Here is a 23,314-nt window from a genome sequence, read left to right on the forward strand (position 1 = left end):
CTCTGCTCCTGTCCTCTGCCAGCTGCAGAGAGCGGCAGGAGGGAAGGGTTGGCGCGGGCTCAGCCCCTGGGCCGGGCGCTGCCTGCGCCCCGCCCCGGCCTCCCCTGCCCGCACAGCCCCGAGGCGCGGCCAGCAGCCGCTGGCGCCGGGCTCCCGAGGGGAGGGGGAGGGGGCCGGCTGCTGCCCGGGGAGCCGCGGTGCCGCCCCTGCCCCGCAGCCCCGCCGGGCCGGGGTTTCATGGGCACCCGGCTCGGGCCCACGGGAGCCTGGAGAAGAGCCCGCGCGGCCTCTGGCTGCAGCAGCGCGCAGGGGCACAGCTGCCCGGCCCGCACACTGAGCACCGCCCTCAGGGGCCTTCTCCTGGCTGAGTTGGGGATTCCGGGCCGTCCTTACCAGGCACTTGCTGAACTTCCACAGTTTCTGCTCCTTCAGCAGCTTTTTGAGATCGCTCCTCTTCATGAACTTGACCGCATAAAGCAGCGTTTCCCGTGAAGCCTGGAGAGCAGCAGAGACGCGGAGATGGCCCCGCAGCCCAGGGCACGGGACCCGCCTCCCCCTGCCATGGCCTGGAGGAGGCTGCGGTCCAGCAGGCGCAGGGCAGGAGGCAGCCGAGCCCCCTGCCAGGCGGACAGCAGCAGCCCAGGAGTCCTCACCTCTGCCACATGCTGATTCTCATCATTGCAGTGGAAGAAGAGTGGAAGCAGGCTCTGTTGCACAGGGCTTTCCAAAGGTTTTTCTCTCTCTTCCAAATACTCCATCATGTCTCGGAAGAGTTTGATGGAGAGCAGCTGTACCTGGCTATTATCCTAGATAAAAAAAAAAAGAAAAAACACTTCAGCATTGGCTCCTCCAGGGCGCCCTGGGCACAGGGCTGGAAATGCACAGGCCACACAGTTTCCAAGCAGCTACAGCCTGTGGCTGTAGCTGGGGGCACGGAGCCTTACGTGGTCAAAGAGTGGCAGGAGTGCCTCAGCCAGCTGCATGGCAATGGGGGTTGACAGCAGAATGTGTTTGTGCAGGAGTATAAAGCTGAGTGTGATGAGTGTCATCCCAGCTATCTCTGCATCATTGTCGCCCAGTAGGTGCATGAGGCTTTTGGTCAAGCTCCACATTCTTTCGGCCTGTGCGGAACACAAGTCTGTGAAGTCCCACCCTACTGCCACAGGGCCCAGAGGCCAAAGGACTGTCCTGAAGCACTGGGGCAGCTGAAGCAGGAGGCAGGAGAGCTGGGAGCAGCTGCCCCAGTGCCCAAAGCCCAGGTCAGGCCAAGTGACTGAGTTCCCAGCGCAGCTTCAGCCACTGCCCCCTTCTCACCATTGAGGGATCATCAATGAGCTCGAGAAGGGCCCTGAGCGCCAGGCGGCGCCTCTCCCTGCACTCGCTCTGCAGGTACCTTGAAGAGACCTTCACAACACTGTCGCCACATTCATTAGAATCCAGGCACACGAGGACCTGAAAGGCACAGGCCAGTGACGGGGGAGCCGGCCGGCAGGAGCCCACAGCTGCACAGGGCTGGGCCCAGGACGCAGCAGCAGCAGCACAGGGTGCGGGCACCGTCCCAGGCGGCTGGTGCCACGAGAGGGCAGAGAGCTGGGAGGATGCTCAGCCAGGCAGCGCTGGACACCCGGCTCACCTCCACAAGGAATGCCAGGGCGGGCAGATCCCAGTGTGGCTCCTGTGTACTGAGCAGCCAGAGGAGGTGGAGTGCAATACTGGAACACAACCGATGACAAGCATGGCGCATCTCTCTAGGAGGGCAAAAAAGGGACCAGGAAGCTGAGCAAATCTCTCCAAGGACAGGCTTACAGAGCCTGGTGGTCTTTTACCACCACCCTGCAAGGGGACCTGGGCCCTTTAGGAGGTGTCTCCTCCTGTGCTCTCTCCCTTCCCAGCCTTTTCCAGTCTGCTTGGCCGTCCCTCAGTGTGTCGTTAGGTGTCCCTCAGTGTGTCCCAGGGTCTTGGGGAATGTGTGGGACAGCTCGGGCACAGAGCACAAATGGCAGAATCAATGGGGAGAAAGAGAGTCTCACCTGGCCAGCAGACCCACAGCATAGTGGCGGGTGTCAGCACAGAGCAGCGTGTCCCAGCCACGCTTGCGTTCCACTGACACCACCACATCCTTGTAGTGCTTTTGGCAGAGCAGGGACTTCAGAGTCTGCACTGCAAACCTGTGTGCACAGCAAAGCCCGGGTCATACTGGCAGCACTGGCTCCTTTGCAGGCCACGTGTCAGGGACAGGAGGAGTGGGATGGAGCACCTGTTGGGGCTGGTGGCAAGACCGTGCTCTTCCAGGCAATCCTTCCAGAAGGTTTGGACCTCCAGTGGCATCTCTTCTGTGCTGGAGAACACTTGGAAGAGCAGATGAACAAAAAGGCGGGGGAAATATGGCCTCACTACACGTGGCACAGAGGACTCCTGGAGGATCTTCCACATCACCACGGTTGCCTGCAAAGGACAAAGGCCCCCGAGACAGCGCTCAGTGCCAAGGTGTCCATGTGGCAGGGCCCGAGCGTGGCAGGGAGAGGCCCGGAGAGAGGCAGGGGGAGCGCGGGGCCTGGTGGGCCTGAAGCTGCCCCTGGGCCAGGTTTCCGGCCAGCGCCTGAGGCAGGCAGATGCAGTGGGGGAAGGAGGATGGAGAGCTGCTGGAGAGGCGGCCTTGGGGCCAGCAAAGGCCAGTTGCGGAAACTCACAGCCAGGGCAAAGACAGCCGTTTTGTCCCCATCCGAGGTGCACGTGCTGTACTCTGGCCAGCTCCCTAGCACATCCAGGAGGATCAGCTGCACTGGCTCGGCAGTCCTGGACGAGCACATGATGGTCTTCCACATGGAGATGGCAGCTCTGCGGGGTTAGAGCTCTGTCTCATGGGGGGTCTCAGACACAGCATCGTGGCCTGGGCATCCCTAGGGGCCCGGGCTGACCGCCGGCTCTGCCTCTGCCCACTGGCCCTTGCTGGCAGCAGCCAAGCAGCCCGGCTCTGTGAGGACAGGCCCTGAGGGGCAGCAAGGCAGCATGGCAGCAGGCTCAGGGGCTGACATGCCAGGGCTGGGAAAGGCAGCAGCCAGAGGGTTCTGGAACTCTCTGTTGCTCAGACAGCTGGGCCAGGCGGTACAGGGTGATGGGCTTGGGAGGCCTGAGCCCTCTGGGCAGGTGGGCCCCATACCTGTCACAGGACGGGGCCACACGCAGGAGCGTCACGACTGCGTCAGCCGGGTGTGCTTTGGTGAGTTTCAGCAGGGCCTTGTCCAGCCTGTGCTCGGCAGAATCGTTGGCCAGGAGCCATCGGTGAATGTACCTCACCAAGGCAGGCACCTGCAGGAGGCACGGGGAGACTTGGAAAGCTGCCAGAGAGAGCAATGTCCCCAGGCTCCCCAGAGAAGTGCACTGCCATGGCCTCAAAGGCTCTGAGGGACCAGCAGGCATGGCTGGGGAAGCCACGTGACTCATGGGGGAATTGAAGCCTGGCCCCAGGCTGCTTACTTGTTCTGGCCTGGCAACACCCTTCTCCAGGAGCAAATCCAGCAGGGCGGCACTGGTCTCATGCTTGAGGAGCTCGCAGTGAGCTCTGAGCCCAGTGCCCATGGCGCGGGTCTCCTCCTGCCGAATGCTCCGGATGAAGTCGCAAACGAGCTGTAGGAGAAGGGCAAGAAGCCGGGGATGTTGCATGGCGTGCTGCACACACGGTGCTGGGCTGAGCAGGGACAGCAGGCCCAGCCCAGGTGGAGGTGGCTGCAGGTACCTGCGCTGTTCTGTGGAAGCGGCCACGGCTGGATTCCTGCTCTTGTGTGCGCTCCACAGCTTCATCTGGCAAAGAGGGAGCGCAGCCAGAGCTGAGGGGCTGCGGGAGAGGCCGGAGAACACAGCCCAGCCCTGCGCTCCCCAGGCAGGGAGAGCCCTGGGATGCCCCAGGGGGATGGAGCGAGGGAGCTGTGGGGTGTCTGCCCGGCCCCTCTTCCCACCTGTCCATGGGCATTTCCCCAGGGGATGGCATGGCATGGCATGGCATGGCATGGCATGGCATGGCATGGCATGGCATGGCATGGCATGGCATGGCATGGCATGGCATGGCATGGCATGGCATGGCATGGGGCCAAGTTGGCTGCAGGCTCCAGCCCTGCAACCCAGCTCTGCCACTCACCCTCCTGCGGTGGATGGAAGGGCACCACCTCTTCAGTCTCCTGTGCTGGGGCTGCTCCAGGTCCTTCTTCTTCCTCCTCCTCCTCCACCCAGGCCATCTTGGGCACTCTCGGGGGTCTCTGCTCCATGTCTGTGACAGGAGCTACTTGCAGGAGAGACGCCTTGGGAAAGCTCTGGGGCACCAAGTCCCACGCTCTGCCCTTGAGGGCAGCTGCAGAAGAGAAGCCTCGGAAGGCCACGGGTCACCGAGTCCTGTGCTCTGGCCTCGAGCTCAGCTGCAGGAACAAGGCTGCAGAAAAGCTCCTGGTCAGACGGGAATGAGTGCGCTGTGTGGGGGCTCCTCACAGCACTGCTCTGTCCCGTTGTGCCCCGTTGCCTGTTCCCAGCACCTGGGCAAGCTTCTATTTCCCACGTGTCACAAAGGGACCTTGGTGACCGGGTTGCGTTCCATGGCACGGTGACCGTGCTGCAGCGTGCCACCCAGGGGCCTTGCACACACTGCCTCCTGCCCTGGGGCTGGCCCCGGTCCAGGCAAGTGGCCCAGCTTGGAAGGAATCCCTGGCCCTAGGTGTCTTAGACGGCCTGACAGGATCTTTAGGAAGGGCTCAGACCATAAGCAAAGGCCGCCCTGCTCTGCGGGCTCAGGCCTATCCCCATATCTTTCCCTGAGAGCATTTGAATTTCTAAATGAGAATCATTTGAAGGCAGGGGATTTACATTTTCCATTTCAGAGAAGACTTCTGCCTTCCTTAGCAGACACCTCTCTCTTCAAACCAAGACAATTGTTTGTCATCTTGCAGATGCGCAGTAGCTGGGCAGCCCCGTTTTACTCCAGGGACCTGGAGAACCATTCCCAACAACTGGGAAAATCCTAGGTGCTCCATCCACCCATAGATGAGGTCTCCAAATTTGCCCCAAAAGTGGCTCCAGCTTTTATAGGCCAAAAAGAGCAAGTCCAATTGACTGGATGATATTTTTAGCCCAGATAGCACTTCAGCTGATGACACACTTCACAATCAGCAGGGGACACAGCTAGGCCAAAGCCCAGACCTCTGCTGGGAGGCTTTCCATTCAAACACCCTTCAAACAAGCCTCCATGCAAGTCAGTTGGGAAAGTTTCTTCAAATGATCCATTTCTGGCACCTAAGTACACAGGGTTATGTGAAAGATTCTAAAGCAGCCGCTCTGGAGTCAAAGAGGCAGCCCTAAGAGTCCTTGTCATCTATTTGTAGCTAAATCACACTTTGGGGGATTGGAAGGGGTTTGGAACAAGCTAGAGAGTGGACCTCTGAGTTTTTTAGATGATGCCATTGCTTTTTTTTCTCTTCTCCATAGGCAGGAAGGTTGAGTTGGGCTCACATCTCCGCCGCATGGCTCACAGGGCCGCAAGATTTGTAGTTACAAGAGCTTTGAAGGATTTCTTGGCCAAGAAGACATGGCCAACAAGGGTATTTATGTTTTGGACCCAGTCTTCAAGATTTCATCTTACGGACTCATGCTCTCGGGGTCTCTAGCTGGTCAGAGTGACCCTGAGATAAGTTAAAAAGTCTCTTGTCCCAGCCCGGTGGTTGAAGAAGGAGTCAGAGCTCTTAATTTCTCAGTCTCAAGGTTGTTTATTGTATCTTATCTATAAAATTCTTTCTCCTGTCCTGCTGAGGTCTGCTCAGCAAGACAGTCTAAGGCACTCTGCCTCCCCTGGGGTGGTGTTATCTTTTTATACTAAAAACTACCTGTACAATATTTACAATTACTTTCCAATCCCTATCATCTATGTTAGACAGTGATCTTCTACTCTAGACCAATCTCAAAGTGCCAACATCAACCAGAAGATGGAGGCCAAGAAGAAGAAGGAGAAAGGCTGGACATGCCCAGATTCCTCCATCTTGCCCCCTGAAGCCCCATTCTAAAAACCCTCAAAATCTATTGTTCCACTCTGGGATAAATTCACTATCATTCTACTTCATTTTTTGTGGCTGGTCATTCTTCATACAAGGTTGGTGATTGTTTTTTCCAAGTGCTAAATCAAAGGCACGGGGGTCTTGGGCTCTGTGCCAAGGTCTCTGAGCCCTCTGACAGGCTCTCGAGTCCTGCAGGGCAGCCAGAGGAATTTCCTGGGTCCCCACATCATGCTAACAGTGTAAGCTTCCTTAGCCAATCATGCTATGACACACAAACCTACAGCACTGCATCCTAATCTTCTTGTTTAGCATTGTAACTACTTTGATTTCTTCCTAGATCTTGAACTCGAAAACTCTAAACTTTCCTCCACTTCAACTTTTCTCCCCGTGTTGCTGCTATAGACTAGAAATCCGCATTCTCGCTTCTAGCACCTAAGTTTTGGAGCCCTTTCCTAGGTCTCAGATCAAATCCTGTGTTTAATTCTAAGCTTTGCTGACAAGACCAAAGGTCTGAGATTTCTCTGCATTTGGGTTTCCAACAACACTGATGCTGTTACTTGCAGAGTGCCAAGGATGCGTCTTGCAAGTCAACTCTGGCAGGAACAAGGCGGCTGCTTGTGGCCTCTGACAGCCCATTGCCCGGGGCTTGCCAGCACCCCAGCCCCTCAGGGGCTGCCCCAGCCCGGCCAAGCCGCCTGGCAGCAGCGCCGCAGCCCCACAGCAGCTCCAGAGCAGCCCCATCCAGAGGCACCTGGGAGCCCTCAGCAAGGCAGCCAGCAGCACACGGGCAGGAGGACACGGCTGGCGCTTCCTGCCTGGCACAGGGCTTGTCACCATCTCCAGGCATCGCTCTGGCAGGGATCCCCGCAGCTCCGGCCCCTGCCCAGCCGCTCTCTGGGCAGCACAAAGGCTTCAGCAGAACCACCAAAGGCCAAGGGGCTTCTGGCCATTTCCCCTGGCCCACTGCACGCCTGGGCAGCTGGCTGAGCGCAAGCACCCATTTCCCCCTCCTCCCCTATGCCCTACGGACCCTGGGCAGCAAAAGAAAAATGCTGGGAGTCTGTGTATGTTAACATAGTCTATATTTACATGGTAAAAGAAAAAAAAAAACCAATGAAAAGAAAATTCTTGAAGAAAAACAAAATAAAACCTGACTCAGGTGGCCCCAACAAAAAGAGCTTCTGGGATCAGCTCTCCACAGAGCTCTGGCAGGGCAGGCAGCCGAGCTGTGACAGACGGGGCCGTGTCTTCCACGCCCTGCGCAGGTGATTTTGGAGCCACTGGAACCTGGAGATGGGAGCCCGCTCTCCTGACCTGAGGATGCACAGCGTTTGAATTGCCAGGCTTCCGACGGCGAGGCTGACGTCATTCGTTTTGTCTTCCAGGGCTGCGAGAGAGAGGAACAGGGGCACGGTCAGAAGCTGGAGCTGCAGGGAGCCGAGGAAGAGCCCCCTGCAAGTGCCATCCCAAGCCGGCTCTTGCCATGGCCAGGAGGGAGCAAAGGGAGCAAGGGGATCAGCCCGAAGCTGCTGGCCACGAATGGCCCACGTGGCCCTGAAATCTCCGTGTGCTCTGCCCACGGGAGCAGAGCCCTCCGCAGCCGGGGCAGGGCTTGCAGCTCCCCCCGGCAGCCCCCGCTGTCAGCCCGCTGCCCTCACTCACCAGTGCAGATCCGCTGCAGCTCTTGCTGCTGCCCCCTCAGGTGCCGCCCGGCCATGCCTGTGAACACAGAGTCTGTCACGGCCCCAGCGGCACAGCTCCCTGCCAGCGGCGCTGCCGGCGCTGTGGCCACACGGGCTGCTGGCCCGGCAGCGCTCAGCTCAGCCCATGCAGCGCGCTGTCGCCCCAGGGCACGGCTGTCAGAGGGCGGCAGCAGCAATGCCCAGGCCAGGCGGGGCTCCACGGCGCCGGGCCCGGCTGGCGCTGCCGGGGCAACAGGCGGGGCTGGGGCCGAGCTGCGGCGGGCTGGGGAGGGAGCCCGGGCTCGTAACTCACCCATGAACCTGATGGCCGCCTCTCGCAGGGGCTCCTGTGGGCTCTCCAGGTAGCGCAGGGCCCGGCGCAGGTGCTCAGCCGCTCTGCTCCTGTCCTCTGCCAGCTGCAGAGAGCGGCAGGAGGGAAGGGTTGGCGCGGGCTCAGCCCCTGGGCCGGGCGCTGCCTGCGCCCCGCCCCGGCCTCCCCTGCCCGCACAGCCCCGAGGCGCGGCCAGCAGCCGCTGGCGCCGGGCTCCCGAGGGGAGGGGGAGGGGGCCGGCTGCTGCCCGGGGAGCCGCGGTGCCGCCCCTGCCCCGCAGCCCCGCCGGGCCGGGGTTTCATGGGCACCCGGCTCGGGCCCACGGGAGCCTGGAGAAGAGCCCGCGCGGCCTCTGGCTGCAGCAGCGCGCAGGGGCACAGCTGCCCGGCCCGCACACTGAGCACCGCCCTCAGGGGCCTTCTCCTGGCTGAGTTGGGGATTCCGGGCCGTCCTTACCAGGCACTTGCTGAACTTCCACAGTTTCTGCTCCTTCAGCAGCTTTTTGAGATCGCTCCTCTTCATGAACTTGACCGCATAAAGCAGCGTTTCCCGTGAAGCCTGGAGAGCAGCAGAGACGCGGAGATGGCCCCGCAGCCCAGGGCACGGGACCCGCCTCCCCCTGCCATGGCCTGGAGGAGGCTGCGGTCCAGCAGGCGCAGGGCAGGAGGCAGCCGAGCCCCCTGCCAGGCGGACAGCAGCAGCCCAGGAGTCCTCACTTCTGCCACATGCTGATTCTCATCATTGCAGTGGAAGAAGAGTGGAAGCAGGCTCTGTTGCACAGGGCTTTCCAAAGGTTTTTCTCTCTCTTCCAAATACTCCATCATGTCTCGGAAGAGTTTGATGGAGAGCAGCTGTACCTGGCTATTATCCTAGATAAAAAAAAAAAGAAAAAACACTTCAGCATTGGCTCCTCCAGGGCGCCCTGGGCACAGGGCTGGAAATGCACAGGGCACACAGTTTCCAAGCAGCTACAGCCTGTGGCTGTAGCTGGGGGCACGGAGCCTTACGTGGTCAAAGAGTGGCAGGAGTGCCTCAGCCAGCTGCATGGCAATGGGGGTTGACAGCAGAATGTGTTTGTGCAGGAGTATAAAGCTGAGTGTGATGAGTGTCATCCCAGCTATCTCTGCATCATTGTCGCCCAGTAGGTGCATGAGGCTTTTGGTCAAGCTCCACATTCTTTCGGCCTGTGCGGAACACAAGTCTGTGAAGTCCCACCCTACTGCCACAGGGCCCAGAGGCCAAAGGACTGTCCTGAAGCACTGGGGCAGCTGAAGCAGGAGGCAGGAGAGCTGGGAGCAGCTGCCCCAGTGCCCAAAGCCCAGGTCAGGCCAAGTGACTGAGTTCCCAGCGCAGCTTCAGCCACTGCCCCCTTCTCACCATTGAGGGATCATCAATGAGCTCGAGAAGGGCCCTGAGCGCCAGGCGGCGCCTCTCCCTGCACTCGCTCTGCAGGTACCTTGAAGAGACCTTCACAACACTGTCGCCACATTCATTAGAATCCAGGCACACGAGGACCTGAAAGGCACAGGCCAGTGACGGGGGAGCCGGCCGGCAGGAGCCCACAGCTGCACAGGGCTGGGCCCAGGACGCAGCAGCAGCAGCAGCAGCACAGGGTGCGGGCACCGTCCCAGGCGGCTGCTGCCACGAGAGGGCAGAGAGCTGGGAGGATGCTCAGCCAGGCAGCGCTGGACACCCGGCTCACCTCCACAAGGAATGCCAGGGCGGGCAGATCCCAGTGTGGCTCCTGTGTACTGAGCAGCCAGAGGAGGTGGAGTGCAATACTGGAACACAACCGATGACAAGCATGGCGCATCTCTCTAGGAGGGCAAAAAAGGGACCAGGAAGCTGAGCAAATCTCTCCAAGGACAGGCTTACAGAGCCTGGTGGTCTTTTACCACCACCCTGCAAGGGGACCTGGGCCCTTTAGGAGGTGTCTCCTCCTGTGCTCTCTCCCTTCCCAGCCTTTTCCAGTCTGCTTGGCCGTCCCTCAGTGTGTCGTTAGGCGTCCCTCAGTGTGTCCCAGGGTCTTGGGGAATGTGTGGGACAGCTCGGGCACAGAGCACAAATGGCAGAATCAATGGGGAGAAAGAGAGTCTCACCTGGCCAGCAGACCCACAGCATAGTGGCGGGTGTCAGCACAGAGCAGCGTGTCCCAGCCACGCTTGCGTTCCACTGACACCACCACATCCTTGTAGTGCTTTTGGCAGAGCAGGGACTTCAGAGTCTGCACTGCAAACCTGTGTGCACAGCAAAGCCCGGGTCATACTGGCAGCACTGGCTCCTTTGCAGGCCACGTGTCAGGGACAGGAGGAGTGGGATGGAGCACCTGTTGGGGCTGGTGGCAAGACCGTGCTCTTCCAGGCAATCCTTCCAGAAGGTTTGGACCTCCAGTGGCATCTCTTCTGTGCTGGAGAACACTTGGAAGAGCAGATGAACAAAAAGGCGGGGGAAATATGGCCTCACTACACGTGGCACAGAGGACTCCTGGAGGATCTTCCACATCACCACGGTTGCCTGCAAAGGACAAAGGCCCCCGAGACAGCGCTCAGTGCCAAGGTGTCCATGTGGCAGGGCCCGAGCGTGGCAGGGAGAGGCCCGGAGAGAGGCAGGGGGAGCGCGGGGCCTGGTGGGCCTGAAGCTGCCCCTGGGCCAGGTTTCCGGCCAGCGCCTGAGGCAGGCAGATGCAGTGGGGGAAGGAGGATGGAGAGCTGCTGGAGAGGCGGCCTTGGGGCCAGCAAAGGCCAGTTGCGGAAACTCACAGCCAGGGCAAAGACAGCCGTTTTGTCCCCATCCGAGGTGCACGTGCTGTACTCTGGCCAGCTCCCTAGCACATCCAGGAGGATCAGCTGCACTGGCTCGGCAGTCCTGGACGAGCACATGATGGTCTTCCACATGGAGATGGCAGCTCTGCGGGGTTAGAGCTCTGTCTCATGGGGGGTCTCAGACACAGCATCGTGGCCTGGGCATCCCTAGGGGCCCGGGCTGACCGCCGGCTCTGCCTCTGCCCACTGGCCTCTGCTGGCAGCAGCCAAGCAGCCCGGCTCTGTGAGGACAGGCCCTGAGGGGCAGCAAGGCAGCATGGCAGCAGGCTCAGGGGCTGACATGCCAGGGCTGGGAAAGGCAGCAGCCAGAGGGTTCTGGAACTCTCTGTTGCTCAGACAGCTGGGCCAGGCGGTACAGGGTGATGGGCTTGGGAGGCCTGAGCCCTCTGGGCAGGTGGGCCCCATACCTGTCACAGGACGGGGCCACACGCAGGAGCGTCACGACTGCGTCAGCCGGGTGTGCTTTGGTGAGTTTCAGCAGGGCCTTGTCCAGCCTGTGCTCGGCAGAATCGTTGGCCAGGAGCCATCGGTGAATGTACCTCACCAAGGCAGGCACCTGCAGGAGGCACGGGGAGACTTGGAAAGCTGCCAGAGAGAGCAATGTCCCCAGGCTCCCCAGAGAAGTGCACTGCCATGGCCTCAAAGGCTCTGAGGGACCAGCAGGCATGGCTGGGGAAGCCACGTGACTCATGGGGGAATTGAAGCCTGGCCCCAGGCTGCTTACTTGTTCTGGCCTGGCAACACCCTTCTCCAGGAGCAAATCCAGCAGGGCGGCACTGGTCTCATGCTTGAGGAGCTCGCAGTGAGCTCTGAGCCCAGTGCCCATGGCGCGGGTCTCCTCCTGCCGAATGCTCCGGATGAAGTCGCAAACGAGCTGTAGGAGAAGGGCAAGAAGCCGGGGATGTTGCATGGCGTGCTGCACACACGGTGCTGGGCTGAGCAGGGACAGCAGGCCCAGCCCAGGTGGAGGTGGCTGCAGGTACCTGCGCTGTTCTGTGGAAGCGGCCACGGCTGGATTCCTGCTCTTGTGTGCGCTCCACAGCTTCATCTGGCAAAGAGGGAGCGCAGCCAGAGCTGAGGGGCTGCGGGAGAGGCCGGAGAACACAGCCCAGCCCTGCGCTCCCCAGGCAGGGAGAGCCCTGGGATGCCCCAGGGGGATGGAGCGAGGGAGCTGTGGGGTGTCTGCCCGGCCCCTCTTCCCACCTGTCCATGGGCATTTCCCCAGGGGATGGCATGGCATGGCATGGCATGGCATGGCATGGCATGGCATGGCATGGCATGGCATGGCATGGCATGGCATGGCATGGCATGGCGCCAAGTTGGCTGCAGGCTCCAGCCCTGCAACCCAGCTCTGCCACTCACCCTCCTGCGGTGGATGGAAGGGCACCACCTCTTCAGTCTCCTGTGCTGGGGCTGCTCCAGGTCCTTCTTCTTCCTCCTCCTCCTCCACCCAGGCCATCTTGGGCACTCTCGGGGGTCTCTGCTCCATGTCTGTGACAGGAGCTACTTGCAGGAGAGACGCCTTGGGAAAGCTCTGGGGCACCAAGTCCCACGCTCTGCCCTTGAGGGCAGCTGCAGAAGAGAAGCCTCGGAAGGCCACGGGTCACCGAGTCCTGTGCTCTGGCCTCGAGCTCAGCTGCAGGAACAAGGCTGCAGAAAAGCTCCTGGTCAGACGGGAATGAGTGCGCTGTGTGGGGGCTCCTCACAGCACTGCTCTGTCCCGTTGTGCCCCGTTGCCTGTTCCCAGCACCTGGGCAAGCTTCTATTTCCCACGTGTCACAAAGGGACCTTGGTGACCGGGTTCCGTTCCATGGCACGGTGACCGTGCTGCAGCGTGCCACCCAGGGGCCTTGCACACACTGCCTCCTGCCCTGGGGCTGGCCCCGGTCCAGGCAAGTGGCCCAGCTTGGAAGGAATCCCTGGCCCCAGGTGTCTTAGACGGCCTGACAGGATCTTTAGGAAGGGCTCAGACCATAAGCAAAGGCCGCCCTGCTCTGCGGGCTCAGGCCTATCCCCATATCTTTCCCTGAGAGCATTTGAATTTCTAAATGAGAATCATTTGAAGGCAGGGGATTTACATTTTCCATTTCAGAGAAGACTTCTGCCTTCCTTAGCAGACACCTCTCTCTTCAAACCAAGACAATTGTTTGTCATCTTGCAGATGCGCAGTAGCTGGGCAGCCCCGTTTTACTCCAGGGACCTGGAGAACCATTCCCAACAACTGGGAAAATCCTAGGTGCTCCATCCACCCATAGATGAGGTCTCCAAATTTGCCCCAAAAGTGGCTCCAGCTTTTATAGGCCAAAAAGAGCAAGTCCAATTGACTGGATGATATTTTTAGCCCAGATAGCACTTCAGCTGATGACACACTTCACAATCAGCAGGGGACACAGCTAGGCCAAAGCCCAGACCTCTGCTGGGAGGCTTTCCATTCAAACACCCTTCAAACAAGCCTCCATGCAAGTCAGTTGGGAAAGTTTCTTCAAATGATCCATTTCTGGCACCTAAGTACACAGGGTTATGTGAAAGATTCTAAAGCAGCCGCTCTGGAGTCAAAGAGGCAGCCCTAAGAGTCCTTGTCATCTATTTGTAGCTAAATCACACTTTGGGGGATTGGAAGGGGTTTGGAACAAGCTAGAGAGTGGACCTCTGAGTTTTTTAGATGATGCCATTGCTTTTTTTTCTCTTCTCCATAGGCAGGAAGGTTGAGTTGGGCTCACATCTCCGCCGCATGGCTCACAGGGCCGCAAGACTTGTAGTTACAAGAGCTTTGAAGGATTTCTTGGCCAAGAAGACATGGCCAACAAGGGTATTTATGTTTTGGACCCAGTCTTCAAGATTTCATCTTACGGACTCATGCTCTCGGGGTCTCTAGCTGGTCAGAGTGACCCTGAGATAAGTTAAAAAGTCTCTTGTCCCAGCCCGGTGGTTGAAGAAGGAGTCAGAGCTCTTAATTTCTCAGTCTCAAGGTTGTTTATTGTATCTTATCTATAAAATTCTTTCTCCTGTCCTGCTGAGGTCTGCTCAGCAAGACAGTCTAAGGCACTCTGCCTCCCCTGGGGTGGTGTTATCTTTTTATACTAAAAACTACCTGTACAATATTTACAATTACTTTCCAATCCCTATCATCTATGTTAGACAGTGATCTTCTACTCTAGACCAATCTCAAAGTGCCAACATCAACCAGAAGATGGAGGCCAAGAAGAAGAAGGAGAAAGGCTGGACATGCCCAGATTCCTCCATCTTGCCCCCTGAAGCCCCATTCTAAAAACCCTCAAAATCTATTGTTCCACTCTGGGATAAATTCACTATCATTCTACTTCATTTTTTGTGGCTGGTCATTCTTCATACAAGGTTGGTGATTGTTTTTTCCAAGTGCTAAATCAAAGGCACGGGGGTCTTGGGCTCTGTGCCAAGGTCTCTGAGCCCTCTGACAGGCTCTCGAGTCCTGCAGGGCAGCCAGAGGAATTTCCTGGGTCCCCACATCATGCTAACAGTGTAAGCTTCCTTAGCCAATCATGCTATGACACACAAACCTACAGCACTGCATCCTAATCTTCTTGTTTAGCATTGTAACTACTTTGATTTCTTCCTAGATCTTGAACTCGAAAACTCTAAACTTTCCTCCACTTCAACTTTTCTCCCCGTGTTGCTGCTATAGACTAGAAATCCGCATTCTCGCTTCTAGCACCTAAGTTTTGGAGCCCTTTCCTAGGTCTCAGATCAAATCCTGTGTTTAATTCTAAGCTTTGCTGACAAGACCAAAGGTCTGAGATTTCTCTGCATTTGGGTTTCCAACAACACTGATGCTGTTACTTGCAGAGTGCCAAGGATGCGTCTTGCAAGTCAACTCTGGCAGGAACAAGGCGGCTGCTTGTGGCCTCTGACAGCCCATTGCCCGGGGCTTGCCAGCACCCCAGCCCCTCAGGGGCTGCCCCAGCCCGGCCAAGCCGCCCGGCAGCAGCGCCGCAGCCCCACAGCAGCTCCAGAGCAGCCCCATCCAGAGGCACCTGGGAGCCCTCAGCAAGGCAGCCAGCAGCACACGGGCAGGAGGACACGGCTGGCGCTTCCTGCCTGGCACAGGGCTTGTCACCATCTCCAGGCATCGCTCTGGCAGGGATCCCCGCAGCTCCGGCCCCTGCCCAGCCGCTCTCTGGGCAGCACAAAGGCTTCAGCAGAACCACCAAAGGCCAAGGGGCTTCTGGCCATTTCCCCTGGCCCACTGCACGCCTGGGCAGCTGGCTGAGCGCAAGCACCCATTTCCCCCTCCTCCCCTATGCCCTACGGACCCTGGGCAGCAAAAGAAAAATGCTGGGAGTCTGTGTATGTTAACATAGTCTATATTTACATGGTAAAAGAAAAAAAAAAACCAATGAAAAGAAAATTCTTGAAGAAAAACAAAATAAAACCTGACTCAGGTGGCCCCAACAAAAAGAGCTTCTGGGATCAGCTCTCCACAGAGCTCTGGCAGGGCAGGCAGCCGAGCTGTGACAGACGGGGCCGTGTCTTCCACGCCCTGCGCAGGTGATTTTGGAGCCACTGGAACCTGGAGATGGGAGCCCGCTCTCCTGACCTGAGGATGCACAGCGTTTGAATTGCCAGGCTTCCGACGGCGAGGCTGACGTCATTTGTTTTGTCTTCCAGGGCTGCGAGAGAGAGGAACAGGGGCACGGTCAGAAGCTGGAGCTGCAGGGAGCCGAGGAAGAGCCCCCTGCAAGTGCCATCCCAAGCCGGCTCTTGCCATGGCCAGGAGGGAGCAAAGGGAGCAAGGGGATCAGCCCGAAGCTGCTGGCCACGAATGGCCCACGTGGCCCTGAAATCTCCGTGTGCTCTGCCCACGGGAGCAGAGCCCTCCGCAGCCGGGGCAGGGCTTGCAGCTCCCCCCGGCAGCCCCCGCTGTCAGCCCGCTGCCCTCACTCACCAGTGCAGATCCGCTGCAGCTCTTGCTGCTGCCCCCTCAGGTGCCGCCCGGCCATGCCTGTGAACACAGAGTCTGTCACGGCCCCAGCGGCACAGCTCCCTGCCAGCGGCGCTGCCGGCGCTGTGGCCACACGGGCTGCTGGCCCGGCAGCGCTCAGCTCAGCCCATGCAGCGCGCTGTCGCCCCAGGGCACGGCTGTCAGAGGGCGGCAGCAGCAATGCCCAGGCCAGGCGGGGCTCCACGGCGCCGGGCCCGGCTGGCGCTGCCGGGGCAACAGGCGGGGCTGGGGCCGAGCTGCGGCAGGCTGGGGAGGGAGCCCGGGCTCGTAACTCACCCATGAACCTGATGGCCGCCTCTCGCAGGGGCTCCTGTGGGCTCTCCAGGTAGCGCAGGGCCCGGCGCAGGTGCTCGGCCGCTCTGCTCCTGTCCTCTGCCAGCTGCAGAGAGCGGCAGGAGGGAAGGGTTGGCGCGGGCTCAGCCCCTGGGCCGGGCGCTGCCTGCGCCCCGCCCCGGCCTCCCCTGCCCGCACAGCCCCGAGGCGCGGCCAGCAGCCGCTGGCGCCGGGCTCCCGAGGGGAGGGGGAGGGGGCCGGCTGCTGCCCGGGGAGCCGCGGTGCCGCCCCTGCCCCGCAGCCCCGCCGGGCCGGGGTTTCATGGGCACCCGGCTCGGGCCCACGGGAGCCTGGAGAAGAGCCCGCGCGGCCTCTGGCTGCAGCAGCGCGCATGGGCACAGCTGCCCGGCCCGCACACTGAGCACCGCCCTCAGGGGCCTTCTCCTGGCTGAGTTGGGGATTCCGGGCCGTCCTTACCAGGCACTTGCTGAACTTCCACAGTTTCTGCTCCTTCAGCAGCTTTTTGAGATCGCTCCTCTTCATGAACTTGACCGCATAAAGCAGCGTTTCCCGTGAAGCCTGGAGAGCAGCAGAGACGCGGAGATGGCCCCGCAGCCCAGGGCACGGGACCCGCCTCCCCCTGCCATGGCCTGGAGGAGGCTGCGGTCCAGCAGGCGCAGGGCAGGAGGCAGCCGAGCCCCCTGCCAGGCGGACAGCAGCAGCCCAGGAGTCCTCACCTCTGCCACATGCTGATTCTCATCATTGCAGTGGAAGAAGAGTGGAAGCAGGCTCTGTTGCACAGGGCTTTCCAAAGGTTTTTCTCTCTCTTCCAAATACTCCATCATGTCTCGGAAGAGTTTGATGGAGAGCAGCTGTACCTGGCTATTATCCTAGATAAAAAAAAAAAGAAAAAACACTTCAGCATTGGCTCCTCCAGGGCGCCCTGGGCACAGGGCTGGAAATGCACAGGGCACACAGTTTCCAAGCAGCTACAGCCTGTGGCTGTAGCTGGGGGCACGGAGCCTTACGTGGTCAAAGAGTGGCAGGAGTGCCTCAGCCAGCTGCATGGCAATGGGGGTTGACAGCAGAATGTGTTTGTGCAGGAGTATAAAGCTGAGTGTGATGAGTGTCATCCCAGCTATCTCTGCATCATTGTCGCCCAGTAGGTGCATGAGGCTTTTGGTCAAGCTCCACATTCTTTCGGCCTGTGCGGAACACAAGTCTGTGAAGTCCCACCCTACTGCCACAGGGCCCAGAGGCCAAAGGACTGTCCTGAAGCACTGGGGCAGCTGAAGCAGGAGGCAGGAGAGCTGGGAGCAGCTGCCCCAGTGCCCAAAGCCCAGGTCAGGCCAAGTGACTGAGTTCCCAGCGCAGCTTCAGCCACTGCCCCCTTCTCACCATTGAGGGATCATCAATGAGCTCGAGAAGGGCCCTGAGCGCCAGGCGGCGCCTCTCCCTGCACTCGCTCTGCAGGTACCTTGAAGAGACCTTCACAACACTGTCGCCACATTCATTAGAATCCAGGCACACGAGGACCTGAAAGGCACAGGCCAGTGACGGGGGAGCCGGCCGGCAGGAGCCCACAGCTGCACAGGGCTGGGCCCAGGACGCAGCAGCAGCAGCACAGGGTGCGGGCACCGTCCCAGGCGGCTGGTGCCACGAGAGGGCAGAGAGCTGGGAGGATGCTCAGCCAGGCAGCGCTGGACACCCGGCTCACCTCCACAAGGAATGCCAGGGCGGGCAGATCCCAGTGTGGCTCCTGTGTACTGAGCAGCCAGAGGAGGTGGAGTGCAATACTGGAACACAACCGATGACAAGCATGGCGCATCTCTCTAGGAGGGCAAAAAAGGGACCAGGAAGCTGAGCAAATCTCTCCAAGGACAGGCTTACAGAGCCTGGTGGTCTTTTACCACCACCCTGCAAGGGGACCTGGGCCCTTTAGGAGGTGTCTCCTCCTGTGCTCTCTCCCTTCCCAGCCTTTTCCAGTCTGCTTGGCCGTCCCTCAGTGTGTCGTTAGGCGTCCCTCAGTGTGTCCCAGGGTCTTGGGGAATGTGTGGGACAGCTCGGGCACAGAGCACAAATGGCAGAATCAATGGGGAGAAAGAGAGTCTCACCTGGCCAGCAGACCCACAGCATAGTGGCGGGTGTCAGCACAGAGCAGCGTGTCCCAGCCACGCTTGCGTTCCACTGACACCACCACATCCTTGTAGTGCTTTTGGCAGAGCAGGGACTTCAGAGTCTGCACTGCAAACCTGTGTGCACAGCAAAGCCCGGGTCATACTGGCAGCACTGGCTCCTTTGCAGGCCACGTGTCAGGGACAGGAGGAGTGGGATGGAGCACCTGTTGGGGCTGGTGGCAAGACCGTGCTCTTCCAGGCAATCCTTCCAGAAGGTTTGGACCTCCAGTGGCATCTCTTCTGTGCTGGAGAACACTTGGAAGAGCAGATGAACAAAAAGGCGGGGGAAATATGGCCTCACTACACGTGGCACAGAGGACTCCTGGAGGATCTTCCACATCACCACGGTTGCCTGCAAAGGACAAAGGCCCCCGAGACAGCGCTCAGTGCCAAGGTGTCCATGTGGCAGGGCCCGAGCGTGGCAGGGAGAGGCCCGGAGAGAGGCAGGGGGAGCGCGGGGCCTGGTGGGCCTGAAGCTGCCCCTGGGCCAGGTTTCCGGCCAGCGCCTGAGGCAGGCAGATGCAGTGGGGGAAGGAGGATGGAGAGCTGCTGGAGAGGCGGCCTTGGGGCCAGCAAAGGCCAGTTGCGGAAACTCACAGCCAGGGCAAAGACAGCCGTTTTGTCCCCATCCGAGGTGCACGTGCTGTACTCTGGCCAGCTCCCTAGCACATCCAGGAGGATCAGCTGCACTGGCTCGGCAGTCCTGGACGAGCACATGATGGTCTTCCACATGGAGATGGCAGCTCTGCGGGGTTAGAGCTCTGTCTCATGGGGGGTCTCAGACACAGCATCGTGGCCTGGGCATCCCTAGGGGCCCGGGCTGACCGCCGGCTCTGCCTCTGCCCACTGGCCCTTGCTGGCAGCAGCCAAGCAGCCCGGCTCTGTGAGGACAGGCCCTGAGGGGCAGCAAGGCAGCATGGCAGCAGGCTCAGGGGCTGACATGCCAGGGCTGGGAAAGGCAGCAGCCAGAGGGTTCTGGAACTCTCTGTTGCTCAGACAGCTGGGCCAGGCGGTACAGGGTGATGGGCTTGGGAGGCCTGAGCCCTCTGGGCAGGTGGGCCCCATACCTGTCACAGGACGGGGCCACACGCAGGAGCGTCACGACTGCGTCAGCCGGGTGTGCTTTGGTGAGTTTCAGCAGGGCCTTGTCCAGCCTGTGCTCGGCAGAATCGTTGGCCAGGAGCCATCGGTGAATGTACCTCACCAAGGCAGGCACCTGCAGGAGGCACGGGGAGACTTGGAAAGCTGCCAGAGAGAGCAATGTCCCCAGGCTCCCCAGAGAAGTGCACTGCCATGGCCTCAAAGGCTCTGAGGGACCAGCAGGCATGGCTGGGGAAGCCACGTGACTCATGGGGGAATTGAAGCCTGGCCCCAGGCTGCTTACTTGTTCTGGCCTGGCAACACCCTTCTCCAGGAGCAAATCCAGCAGGGCGGCACTGGTCTCATGCTTGAGGAGCTCGCAGTGAGCTCTGAGCCCAGTGCCCATGGCGCGGGTCTCCTCCTGCCGAATGCTCCGGATGAAGTCGCAAACGAGCTGTAGGAGAAGGGCAAGAAGCCGGGGATGTTGCATGGCGTGCTGCACACACGGTGCTGGGCTGAGCAGGGACAGCAGGCCCAGCCCAGGTGGAGGTGGCTGCAGGTACCTGCGCTGTTCTGTGGAAGCGGCCACGGCTGGATTCCTGCTCTTGTGTGCGCTCCACAGCTTCATCTGGCAAAGAGGGAGCGCAGCCAGAGCTGAGGGGCTGCGGGAGAGGCCGGAGAACACAGCCCAGGCCTGCGCTCCCCAGGCAGGGAGAGCCCTGGGATGCCCCAGGGGGATGGAGCGAGGGAGCTGTGGGGTGTCTGCCCGGCCCCTCTTCCCACCTGTCCATGGGCATTTCCCCAGGGGATGGCATGGCATGGCATGGCATGGCATGGCATGGCATGGCATGGCATGGCATGGCATGGCATGGCATGGCATGGCATGGCATGGCATGGGGCCAAGTTGGCTGCAGGCTCCAGCCCTGCAACCCAGCTCTGCCACTCACCCTCCTGCGGTGGATGGAAGGGCACCACCTCTTCAGTCTCCTGTGCTGGGGCTGCTCCAGGTCCTTCTTCTTCCTCCTCCTCCTCCACCCAGGCCATCTTGGGCACTCTCGGGGGTCTCTGCTCCATGTCTGTGACAGGAGCTACTTGCAGGAGAGACGCCTTGGGAAAGCTCTGGGGCACCAAGTCCCACGCTCTGCCCTTGAGGGCAGCTGCAGAAGAGAAGCCTCGGAAGGCCACGGGTCACCGAGTCCTGTGCTCTGGCCTCGAGCTCAGCTGCAGGAACAAGGCTGCAGAAAAGCTCCTGGTCAGACGGGAATGAGTGCGCTGTGTGGGGGCTCCTCACAGCACTGCTCTGTCCCGTTGTGCCCCGTTGCCTGTTCCCAGCACCTGGGCAAGCTTCTATTTCCCACGTGTCACAAAGGGACCTTGGTGACCGGGTTGCGTTCCATGGCACGGTGACCGTGCTGCAGCGTGCCACCCAGGGGCCTTGCACACACTGCCTCCTGCCCTGGGACTGGCCCCGGTCCAGGCAAGTGGCCCAGCTTGGAAGGAATCCCTGGCCCTAGGTGTCTTAGACGGCCTGACAGGATCTTTAGGAAGGGCTCAGACCATAAGCAAAGGCCGCCCTGCTCTGCGGGCTCAGGCCTATCCCCATATCTTTCCCTGAGAGCATTTGAATTTCTAAATGAGAATCATTTGAAGGCAGGGGATTTACATTTTCCATTTCAGAGAAGACTTCTGCCTTCCTTAGCAGACACCTCTCTCTTCAAACCAAGACAATTGTTTGTCATCTTGCAGATGCGCAGTTGCTGGGCAGCCCCGTTTTACTCCAGGGACCTGGAGAACCATTCCCAACAACTGGGAAAATCCTAGGTGCTCCATCCACCCATAGATGAGGTCTCCAAATTTGCCCCAAAAGTGGCTCCAGCTTTTATAGGCCAAAAAGAGCAAGTCCAATTGACTGGATGATATTTTTAGCCCAGATAGCACTTCAGCTGATGACACACTTCACAATCAGCAGGGGACACAGCTAGGCCAAAGCCCAGACCTCTGCTGGGAGGCTTTCCATTCAAACACCCTTCAAACAAGCCTCCATGCAAGTCAGTTGGGAAAGTTTCTTCAAATGATCCATTTCTGGCACCTAACTACACAGGGTTATGTGAAAGATTCTAAAGCAGCCGCTCTGGAGTCAAAGAGGCAGCCCTAAGAGTCCTTGTCATCTATTTGTAGCTAAATCACACTTTGGGGGATTGGAAGGGGTTTGGAACAAGCTAGAGAGTGGACCTCTGAGTTTTTTAGATGATGCCATTGCTTTTTTTTCTCTTCTACATAGGCAGGAAGGTTGAGTTGGGCTCACATCTCCGCCGCATGGCTCACAGGGCCGCAAGATTTGTAGTTACAAGAGCTTTGAAGGATTTCTTGGCCAAGAAGACATGGCCAACAAGGGTATTTATGTTTTGGACCCAGTCTTCAAGATTTCATCTTACGGACTCATGCTCTCGGGGTCTCTAGCTGGTCAGAGTGACCCTGAGATAAGTTAAAAAGTCTCTTGTCCCAGCCCGGTGGTTGAAGAAGGAGTCAGAGCTCTTAATTTCTCAGTCTCAAGGTTGTTTATTGTATCTTATCTATAAAATTCTTTCTCCTGTCCTGCTGAGGTCTGCTCAGCAAGACAGTCTAAGGCACTCTGCCTCCCCTGGGGTGGTGTTATCTTTTTATACTAAAAACTACCTGTACAATATTTACAATTACTTTCCAATCCCTATCATCTATGTTAGACAGTGAGCTTCTACTCTAGACCAATCTCAAAGTGCCAACATCAACCAGAAGATGGAGGCCAAGAAGAAGAAGGAGAAAGGCTGGACATGCCCAGATTCCTCCATCTTGCCCCCTGAAGCCCCATTCTAAAAACCCTCAAAATCTATTGTTCCACTCTGGGATAAATTCACTATCATTCTACTTCATTTTTTGTGGCTGGTCATTCTTCATACAAGGTTGGTGATTGTTTTTTCCAAGTGCTAAATCAAAGGCACGGGGGTCTTGGGCTCTGTGCCAAGGTCTCTGAGCCCTCTGACAGGCTCTCGAGTCCTGCAGGGCAGCCAGAGGAATTTCCTGGGTCCCCACATCATGCTAACAGTGTAAGCTTCCTTAGCCAATCATGCTATGACACACAAACCTACAGCACTGCATCCTAATCTTCTTGTTTAGCATTGTAACTACTTTGATTTCTTCCTAGATCTTGAACTCGAAAACTCTAAACTTTCCTCCACTTCAACTTTTCTCCCCGTGTTGCTGCTATAGACTAGAAATCCGCATTCTCGCTTCTAGCACCTAAGTTTTGGAGCCCTTTCCTAGGTCTCAGATCAAATCCTGTGTTTAATTCTAAGCTTTGCTGACAAGACCAAAGGTCTGAGATTTCTCTGCATTTGGGTTTCCAACAACACTGATGCTGTTACTTGCAGAGTGCCAAGGATGCGTCTTGCAAGTCAACTCTGGCAGGAACAAGGCGGCTGCTTGTGGCCTCTGACAGCCCATTGCCCGGGGCTTGCCAGCACCCCAGCCCCTCAGGGGCTGCCCCAGCCCGGCCAAGCCGCCCGGCAGCAGCGCCGCAGCCCCACAGCAGCTCCAGAGCAGCCCCATCCAGAGGCACCTGGGAGCCCTCAGCAAGGCAGCCAGCAGCACACGGGCAGGAGGACACGGCTGGCGCTTCCTGCCTGGCACAGGGCTTGTCACCATCTCCAGGCATCGCTCTGGCAGGGATCCCCGCAGCTCCGGCCCCTGCCCAGCCGCTCTCTGGGCAGCACAAAGGCTTCAGCAGAACCACCAAAGGCCAAGGGGCTTCTGGCCATTTCCCCTGGCCCACTGCACGCCTGGGCAGCTGGCTGAGCGCAAGCACCCATTTCCCCCTCCTCCCCTATGCCCTACGGACCCTGGGCAGCAAAAGAAAAATGCTGGGAGTCTGTGTATGTTAACATAGTCTATATTTACATGGTA

Source organism: Melospiza melodia, chromosome 17, assembly GCF_035770615.1.
Source record: "Melospiza melodia melodia isolate bMelMel2 chromosome 17, bMelMel2.pri, whole genome shotgun sequence".
Taxonomy (NCBI): Eukaryota; Metazoa; Chordata; class Aves; order Passeriformes; family Passerellidae; genus Melospiza; species Melospiza melodia.